Consider the following 11,379-nt stretch of genomic DNA (forward strand, 5'->3'; position numbering starts at 1 on the left):
TTGAGTAGCAACACACTCTTTACCGAATGCCTTCTTTAACCCACGCGGAAGCCTCCTTTCTCGACTACCTGCCCTCTATGGGCTTTCCCTAAGACCATATGCAATGCGTCAACATTGCCTCTGAGGGTGAATTCCCCCATAGCTTCTTTTTCTTTCCAGCCCATCTATTCAAATAAAAAGTGACACATATAACAATTAGTATAAGTAAATTAAAGCCAAAGATGCATCCATTAGTGGGGCGTCTTCAGTCTCAAAATCATTGTCAAGTGGTGGAGCGTCTTTAGCAATACGCTCGTATCTCACAATTTGATCCTCTTCATTGTCGTAACTATGATGCTCATTATCCGAGATCTCAATCTCGGGGACAATTTCGTCTCTAAAAAGATGCATTGTATATCAGTACCTGAATGAGTATGAATAGAAATATATTATAACACAAGCGAAGTAATATTAAGAATATGATTATGATTTACAATTCTAATACGTATACCAAATAGTGTTGTGTGTAAAAATTCATGCAAAACAAACCATGTTTGAGCTACTTTATGCGAGAAAGTGCAAAAAAAATTTAAAAAGCTTAAAATCGCAACTTACCAAATAATATTAAGAATATGACTATGATTTACAATTCTAATACGTTCAACACAATAATATATACCAAATAGTGTTGTGTGCAAAGTTTCATGCAAAACAAACCAAGTATGAGCTACTTTATGTGCGAAAGTGCCAAAAAAACTTTAAAAAGCTAAAAATTCATACATTGTGGATCACTTAATTCAAATGTATTCCTTCCGTGTGATCTACACGCATATAACCAACATCTACATTATCTTGATCCACTGATTTTGGATTGATAAAGGGCGGGGAGTCTTTAAAAGCTTCATATTCTTCCTCATCCTCAACATCACCTATACCAAGGATTCTTCTTTTTTCCGGTACAACAATATACCATTTTTTATCATACGGGTCTACAATGTAGAATAATTGCTTGATTTGTGTGGCTTGTATGAATTGCTCCTCACTATCAAACAAACGAGCTAAGTCTACAAGAGTGAATCCACAAGGGTCATCATTTTTTATGCATCATCGATTATTATCTATGAAATAAATGGATATTTCTCCAAGTGTTTCCATAAGATCAACCAGTCTCCTTTTCAGGGACTACAATGGAGCAACTGTATCATAAAAGCAAAAAAATACAATGAGTGTAGCATTGAGTTTTTAGATAACCAATATGAAAAATTTAGAGCACAAAAATAAACAATTTAATTAAAGTCATCTTACAAATGATACTACTTAGTAAGCTTGCATTGTAGAGACGGATAAGCATAAAAGGACCCATGAAACTCTCAACCGATTAAAGCCATATACCACAATGGCCAAAGCAGTAAACTAATTCAGCCAATTTGAGGTGTTCTTGCAATAAACTATTCCCAAAAAGAACAAAAAGATAGTCAACACTCACCAATCAACTTTAAAAGTATATTGTTCATTTGTTGTTGAACTTTTGAAACAACTATAAAAGTATATTGTTCTTAGACTTTTCAAGTGATCATTTACCTCCTTTTACCTTACAATTAGTGGACTTTGCCCCTAAGAGTTGAAACAACAGTATCATATGGCATGACATTTTCTGAGAGAAGAACAGTGGGATGAATACAAATGCACCAAACTTAACACAAACACCAAAACCATAAACAACAAGTTGTTATACAATTAAATCATATGAATAAATGCAACTCTTGTGATTACACAAATGCAATAGAATTAAAAGTCACATGTCGAACATCAGGAGCATATCAAGTCCCGCATGCTCAATAAGCTTAGGTTTTGGCATTTTAAAAGCTTCAGGCTACCACTTAAGAAACGACAAATACATGTTGAAGTCCAAGTTAACAAAAATTATGGAGGTAGAATGCAAGATGAATACGTACTTGTTTTCCGTAGCTTCTGCAACACAAATCCAATAAGTACAGAAAGATCATGATCTATTTAAAAACTGAAGAATATGTTTTATAAAAATTTGTACACATGAGAACAATCAATTTGAAGGCAGGTTTTTACGTAATTATGAATTGTTAACAATGCGATTCTTTTACCTTATCAAAACATTGTCATATAATGCCCGCTTTCTTCAAAAGATCAAACGAAACAACATTTGTAACACATGATGATGTTGCCTTTTATTGTAATGAACTTTCATCTAACACCTTTATGTTGTTGGCTTTCCTGCTCGAGAAAGTGCAACGTACAGCTGCCCATGAGAAAAACATGGTTGTCGAATGTACACTCCAACTTCATGTAGAGTTTGACCTTGTGATTTATGAATAGTCATTGCAATGCACAACTTGATCGGAAATTGCAATGTCTGAAATTGGAATGGATAACCTGATGATTATGAGGGCTTGAGATTAATGCGCGGCAACACTCACCCTTTGAAAATCCTGTAGAAATCTCGCATTGTATAACATTTGGCATGAATTTTTTGCAAATAAGTCTTGTTCCATTACACAAGCCGCTTGATGGATCAAGGTTGCAACAAAATAACTAGGCAATTCAACTTCAAAACCAATTCATGTGGACTCATGCCTCCGGGACAAAGTGTATTCAAAAACTCAGTTGGATAAATGTTACAATGATCATCAATGACTGAATCAAAGCTTTTATAAATACAGACATCTCCAAAGAACTTATCAATTAGCTTTGAATAGATCAAATCAACATCTTGATTCTGAGGTGTCAGTATAGTGCGTTCAACAAAAAATGATGGATGGATAGACTGAGTCGAAATATTGGGATATACTGCCTGCAATAGATCCTCAAGGGATGCAGGATATTCTCCACAACTCAAATTCAAGCTCTTTTGAATACTAACTAACTCAGTTTCTTGCATTTGAAATTCACCGTTGCTCAATGCTAGCAAAAACCTGGAAAATTCTGTTTGATAAAAGTCACCACCAAAAACAATAACCTTACCACCAAAGGGAGCATCAAGTAAACATAGATCTTGTAAAAGCAAATCAAGTGACTTGATGTTCTCTTTACGAGCCATGGAAGCTTCATCCCATATAATCATTGAACTTTCCTTAATAAGAGAAGCAAGACTTGATTACTTACCGACATTACATGTAAAGGATTTTTCACAATCAACTGGTAGTTTAAATCTAGAATGCGCAGTACGACCAGTAGGCATGTTGGAAGTTGTAATAGCAGAAGTTGCTGTAGGTAACACAATTTGATTGAGCAGGCGTACTTTTGCATACAGTGCACAGTATAAAAAGGTCTTGCCAGTTTCCCCCTGGGCCATCAATGAAAAATAGACTCAGTTTTTTCTTTTTGAAATGAGAAATAGTACACGTGTATGCAATTCGTTATTCATTGTTGAGTTGTTTCCTTGCAGCATTACATGCCTCTGGAATAGGAGCATCAAGAGCATCAATAACATCTCTTGTTCTTTGTACCAAAATATCTTCGCTTCTACAGAGGTGTTGTAAACTATAATCTTTAAGACTCTTTCCCATGTTCGCCAAAAAAGAGGTAAGTGATTGACAAGTTAGAGATAAACTTTCGTGAGGCTGACATGGATGCTTAACTTCATAATCCTCTGATAAGTGAATATAATACCTATCCCACATTTGAGCAGGATTACTCGGTTCGAGGAAAACAAGAATTGTGGCAAACAACCTTCGTAAAGCATGAGGCATTTGTACAGCAACTGTGTCATCTAAGCATCGATCAATCCAATCATCAGGCTCAATTATACCATGTTTCAAAGCGGATTCATGGAATGTTGAACATTTGTGGCCGTCAGCTGTGAGTAGATCAGCAAAAGAGCACGGACTAGCTACGCGTGCTAACAACAATCTTAAAAAAATAACGTTCACCTTCGGACGATGCAACAAATGCAAGGCGATCAATCGATGTACCTCGCTTTCGTTTGTTCCAAGTGTTGCTTTGTGAATGCCAAACGTGATGGTCAACAAACTTTGGAGAGCAACATTTAGGTTCAAAAGGATGTGTCGCATTATAAGAAATGAACTTTGTCAAAAAATTTTTTAGCTATACTTTGACTATGTGCAACATGTGCAAGGTTTTCCGCAGCTTTAAAGCAAACGCTCTGCATATTAGGCAAATGAACCTGTAAAGGCATAACCGTTGGTTTCATATCATACAGGCAAAACCGAATATTCTCCACGCAACTTCCGGCGGCGAAACCCATCCACCGGATTAGTATGCCTGAATCTCATCAACCACTTGTTGCTCACTATTAGACCCAACACTAAATGAAATCTTATCAAGGCCTTTGTATACATATTTATAGAGATATTTATCAACCTTAATTGTTAAGCAACTTTAACATTTATATGACAATCAAAATAAGCTAGAAGATACGGATTATAAGGAATAACCCAACGATTGTCTAGCTCAACTTTACGAACACGGACAGTCTCACCGGTATTGCGTCTTCTGTATGTAGGATAACCATCATCCGCATGTGTGGTGAAAGCTAAGAACTCCCAAGGGTAGTGATGCTTGCATTGGGGCTTTCCATTTTGCATTACCATACAAGAGCATTGGGGATCCGATACTCCACATGGGCCATGCATCATATGGTGTAATACAATACTTCGTAAGTACTTATTAGAGACATCTGGTATCTCAGCACGCACAAATTGATCAAATTGCTCCGATTACCTAATTTTTGAAGAAGGTTGCAAAATAATTAGGAAATGAGCATGTGGAAGACCGCGCTTTTGGAATTCAACAACCTGTATCATTGCAACTGGTTCACCAAAGAGCTTTTCATCTTTAAGTTTCTTTTTCAAAACCACTAACTTAGCTCTAATTATTCTAGATACCAACTCTAGTCTATCCTGAGCAATTTCACTTTCAGCTAACTCTTGTTTGATTTCAATCCAGTTTGGATTACAATTGATAGTAAGGAATACATCAGGTTTGCCGTATCTTTGGACAAGTGCCATAGCATTCAAATATCTCTTCTTCATATCTCTAGACCCACCAATAAATGAAGGCGGCAAAATGATACGACGCCCAACATTTGTTGCACTACATTCACCAGCATTCATTGTGTCCATAGTCCCTTGATAGAGTTCTCCTCGTAGTTGTGTTTGGTTTTTATGGCAATAGTCTATTCGGGTATTCTCTATTTTCACATACATATCCACAACAAACTGCTGAAATGGCCAAGTAATTCTAAGAATGTAATTGTGAGGGCGAATTTGAAGCCTATAAGCATAGTATTCTCGACATGAAACCCTTTCTTCACGTTTCTTGAAACCATCTTGCGCAACTGCACTAATAGCATTCATACATAAGCAAATATAGTATTCCTCAAGGCATACATTTCTAAAACCAATTCATTTACCTGTAGCCTCATCCAAAAGCAATTCTTCCGCAGTATTAGCCAATAGTGCACTAATAGGGTTTTTACTAGTGAGCCTAGATTTTCGAACACCATTACAACTTTTTCTTGTCCTCTGATGCCAACCACAATCGCATGACAGAAACAATAATGGATATTGTAAGGGATCGTAACATCCATAATAATGATAGATAGGTGAGACTTGTTTGATTTTCCCCAAACAGCTGTATATGGACTTGTTAAATCAGATGGAAAATCATCAATTCAAATGGCAGTAACTTTAAAAGACGAGGGAGCATTGTATACCATTTTAATTTAAACTTGAACTCTTATTCAACAAAATCCTTGTATTCTCGTCAACATCTATATCACACAAAGATCGGAAGAATTGTGCATGTGGGTTACGATCCATGATTTCCATTAACGAACTAATCACATCAAGTCTAATTTCAGGGAATAAGTTAGAATGAAGATCTTTCTCATATTGAGCATCCGAGAAGTATAGCTGTAAGAATTTAGGCACCTTATCATCATCAGCTATCAAATCAGGTACAAAGTGATTCAACTGGCCATGAAGCTTAAAGACATAGATACCCTTGTATGTACGTGCATCAATAGGAACTAAATGCAAACATATTATTGTAAAGGCGAGCATACTGCCTAAAATGTACTGCAGTTTCACTCTAAGAACAAAATAAATCTATGAGTTGAGTAGGATATTTATTAGTAGCTATTATAATTTCACCTCCAGAACAACAGAAAAGCGCCGATTCGAAAGCAAACAACTTAGCACCACATGAAGTACAATGCGTGGGGTCTTGCAGCTTAAAAGGAGTGGTTGGCATGTACATTCGTAAGAAACATGTAGAAGTTATTTTCAAAATTTGTATATTAGATCTACAACAAATTCAATATATATGTAGCACTAGTTATGAAAGTATTTAGTATACTGTCTAGCACAACAAACATGTGCATTATCTAATGTAACACTTTATGAACTATGGATGTCTAATTTAATCTTTAAAACAAACTGAAGCAAAAATGTGTTTCCGCAATTCGTGAATACCTTTAAATGTTTGTTTGGATACATAGCTGCACCTATATGCAGACCTTTGATTGCCTTTTCTTCTGGAGTACATAAAAGGAACATTGTTAACAGTACTTCATAAGAGCATACTACATATAAGAGTTTTGAAACAAACATAATATACTAAAAAGTTACTAAGTCCTTTGCGCTTTCATTTTGCAGAAGTAGAAGTGGAGAAGGAGGACTGTGTAGACAGTGCAGGAACCAACACAGGTTTAACACGTCTAGTGCTAGGAGGCGGCAACGCACAAGTCTGAGCAGCTGTTTCTGCCGCTAATGATGTTGTTCCCCAAAACACGTGTGCTTTTGTATTGTTTCTCAGACAAAGTGCGTGACTTGCCATTATTTTGGTTTTGGGGGGGCATGCGTCGACTACTATATTCCCTCATAACTGTTGCAACATTCAGTGGATCTACCATTATTTTTGTGGTATCTCTGTATTGAGATATGACACAATTGTGAGCTATCTAATCATGCACTTGAAATATTGAATATTTATGCGTTGTGAACTATTGAATCATACGCCTATGCTATTATATCAACCATACCTTTAAACTAAGCTAATGTTTTTTTGTCCTGTAACTAACTTTACTTAACTTAGATATTGAATCATACACGTAAATACTGCTACCCTTTTTTCTTATATGCTTAAGTTAATTGACTAATTAATTTTAATAATGAATCACATACAAATAAATGAATTCAAAATAATAAAAATTTGAAGGAAAAAAGATAGCTACTGAACATAATAATAAATGCAGCCAATCATGCAGTATCGAAGGGCAGCCAGTAGTAGGTGACAATTAAAACAAGCACAAGGTTGATCTAAATTAATACAAGGTTCAACCACTCACTTGGTTGTTTGTACGATTATCTCCGAGTTGAGATTAATTAAGACAACACAACAACGACCACATTTACAAACAGTCTCACACCATAGACTTGGACTAACCTATTGTTTTATTTTCCTTCAACAATCGAATTATACACTTAACTAAGTTTTGTTAAATTGATTTAATGATTAACAACTAAACCATTTCTGCAACTTCAGTAGCAAGCCATTAAAAGTAGCACATCAATATTAAGTATCTAGTTACAAAGTGCATAAACAGTAGTAATACCAAGGCATAAACTACACATTTCAATACATTCAGCCAGAGCAACCAGTAGCACAACACACATTAGCAGCACAACGATCATAGCAACAGTGTATGTAATAACTATTAAATCATACACTTAAACTATAGATCAGACCAACACGTGACAAAAAGCAAGGTAAAGAATCAAATCTTTAGGAGCTACATTTAACCTTACAAAGTACAAATGTTGTTCATAAAAGTAGGAACCATTCTTAGATTAATAAGGAAAATCCATTACAAAAGCATGGAATTTAGCCATAAAAAAGGAGGAGTACAGTATATTTTATGAAAACTACTAAAATCCTTTACAAAAGATGATCACCTCCATACATTTCTTAATAACATAGGCAAACACCAAAATACATCTAATTAATTATTGCTTCTAAGAAGCAAACTAACATAGGCAAACACCAAAGCACGCTCATTATGTATGTTTAAACACCTTAGGTAGATCCAAAGGCAGTTGCACAAATTGACCATTTTGTGGTGCTATCACACAAATTCGATTGATCTTGCGTTTCTTTGGAGGTGGAGGTAATACACTTGGAAAGAGGATGTGTGAGGTTGTTGAAGTAGGAGTGATACACTGGTCCAGTGTTAGTTCCCCTTGTTGAACCTCCTCTTCAATAAAGCCATATTTCATTTTCATAGCATTTAAATAGTGCTCCCTTTGTAATAAAGAGAAAGACCTAGATTTCTTCATAGTCTTGTAATTCACATCTCTAACCTCAAAATGGTAGATAGGTTCTAAGAACTCAATTACCTTTTTAGCCATTGATTGTATAGCAGTGTTAGCAGTGAAACAATATTCGCCTACGATCCACTCTTAGACTCTCGAAGACAACGCACACCAATCCATGAAACAAACTTAGCAAAACCCAATTTGATACAATAAAACTTAGTTAAATGAATATCCATCTCATTTTGAATTTGTTTAAGAAGGTCCATAACAATTTTTTTCTCCATAACTTCATTGATCCTAAATGCACTACGGCTCCCCTTACCTTTCAAAAATAGCCCAAAGCATTGTTCACAGCGCTCTTGTTTACTCTTGCTAATGTCATCTAGTACAAGAGATTGTATAACGTTCTCAGCTGCTGATTCTTCAGATTCAAGCAAGGTCGGGCACATCTTACCAACTGTAAAATACCTTTTCTATTCCTCCCTGCTTAAAAGAACTACGCAAGCAACTGTTGAAACATTTCCTAAAGTACCATAAAAAGATTCCCCCATATCCAAGACTCTAATAAGATCCTTTAGAAGATGCTTAAAGAAATTGCAATCACTTTGTTGTGATTATCCATAACCTGTCAGAAAAAAATAGGCGGGTACTTAAATGTCTAAGTCGTAATGACTTAATTTTCTAAGGCCATTGATTAATAACAACGAATTAAACTCATCTCAACCCCACCATATCATACTAATAAAACTTTAAATGCAAATAATTTCTTGTATGTGACGTTTGGTAGCCACGTTTATTATGAATCTGAAGTTAATGCGACACAACCAAATCTTCAAAATAAAAAAGAAGACTCTAAAAAATAATGCAATGAATCAAATGATTAAACTAATTACACTGTTAATGCTATGAATCAAATGAGTAAACTAAATAAGACAACAGTGTGAAAAATGATGCAATGAATTTCAAGTATAAAATTCACTACGCTGTTCATGCGACTAATCGAAGCTTGGAATCACAACAATATGAAAAATAATGCAACCCAATCCAATTCCAAAATCAGAGAACAGTAGAAATTAATGTCGTTGTTCCCAATCCAATTCTGAAATCAAAGAACAGTAGAAATTAATGTCGCAGTTCATGAGTATTTCAAAATTAATGCCAAGAAAAGTAAGGCACGACTAATCGAAGCTTGGGATCACAACAGTATAAAAAATAATGCAACCCAATCCAATTTCAAAATCAGAGAACAGTAGAAATTAATGTCACTGTTCCCAATCCAATTCCGAAATCAAAGAACAGTAGAAATTAATGTCGCTGTTCATAAGTATTTCGAAATTAATGCCAAGAAAGTAATGTACGACTAATCGAAGCTTTGAATCACAACAGTATAAAAAATAATGCAACCCAATCCAATTCCGAAATTATTCAAAGAACAGTAGAAATTAATTTCGCTATTCATGAGTATTTTGAAATTAATGCCAAGAAAGTAATGTACGACTATCGAAGCTTGGAATCACAACAGTATAAAAAATAATGCAACCCAATCACATTCCGAAATCAGAGAATAGTAGAAATTGATGTCATAACACTTTATACTTGCAATAAGAAGCAAAATAGTAAAAACGAAATCATTCAAAAACAAGTAAATTTAGTTTATCCTAACACTTTGAAATTAATGTCTAAACAAAGCTACATTTTAATACTTGAAATTAATGCCAAGAAAGTAATGTACGACTAATCGAAGCTTAGAATCACAAACACTTTACCCAAATTTATACTTTATACTTGCAATAAGAGGCAAAACAGTTGAGAGAAATTTAGTTTATCCAAACACTTTGAAATTAGAGCGACATTTTATACTTGCAATAAGAGCCACAAAAATCAGAGAAATTAATGGCAATTGAAAGCGGTCCAAACAACCTAACTCGGAATGAGAGCAGCAAAATAGTAGAAAAGAAATTTAATGGCAATTGAAATCAATCCTAACCATATAAATGAATTACCTTGCACAGCAACGTAACGACCCAAGCTAGAAGTGAGTAGGTAGCTAAATTGAAAGTTCTTGACCCAAGTCTTCAATTTGCTTCGTAGAAGCTTTAAATGCAACTGATATTTACCCATTTTTATAAGAAAGCACTACAATAGATTGGATATGGCAAGAAAAGGAGTAAAATAGAAGAACATTAAATGGCCACAAATTAAGGAGTTGAAAGAAGGTAAGACAAGCATGGTTCATTTAGGAGAAGAAAGCTCATCTGAGTAGTTGAAGATGTGCTGGAATGGAGTAGGTAGTTGGAGTGTGGATTGTTGCTTTGTTGAAGAGCTATGTGTGGATTGATCTGCGGGAAAGATGGAGCGACGTGTCGAAGAGAGCAACCGAACTGTTCATTAGATCAAGTTATGAATAGTACAATTTATTGCTCGTTTTTTATACTTAATAGATTTGTTATCATTCTCATTCTTCATTATTTCTATTTATGGACAATGATCCACTACTTTATTTCATCCACTCAAATTATTTTCTCTCTTCATTTATTATTATATATCGACATTTTTAAAACACTTAATTCAAAGGTACGAAATAGTATACTTTGAAGGGAAGAGAAAAATCTATCATCACATGACATTGTTATATTATAAGTATATTGATTATAAAATTCTAATGTGATAATTTCAACTTGATAAGGAATTAATGATAATATTTGACTATATCATTGTTTAAAAATCATAATACTTTTATATCTTAATACTAATAAATTCGTGTATTGCATAGAGTTTTATACTAGTATTAGTTTAATGTACAAACAATTTTATTTATCATTTCAAATTATGTAGAAATATGGCTGGTACTCATGGTAGAGGGAATTGATTCTTTTGAGATTTATTGCCCCTGAGTACTTTTAGGCATGTTAGTCACGACCCTTATAAGAGGGGTGTTACTGGATCGATCTGTCGTGGTAGGCAAAAGCAAATGCTTTGACATAGTCAGGCCTGGAGGTCTAGTACTTCTAGTGCTCTCAATGGACGACATCCCTAGCCGAAGATTATGCTCCCTAGGCTAAGCGACGTAGGCATGCAACTAGCCAGA

The sequence above is a fragment of the Amaranthus tricolor genome, chromosome 2 (genome assembly GCF_026212465.1).
Source record: "Amaranthus tricolor cultivar Red isolate AtriRed21 chromosome 2, ASM2621246v1, whole genome shotgun sequence".
NCBI lineage: Eukaryota > Viridiplantae > Streptophyta > Magnoliopsida > Caryophyllales > Amaranthaceae > Amaranthus > Amaranthus tricolor.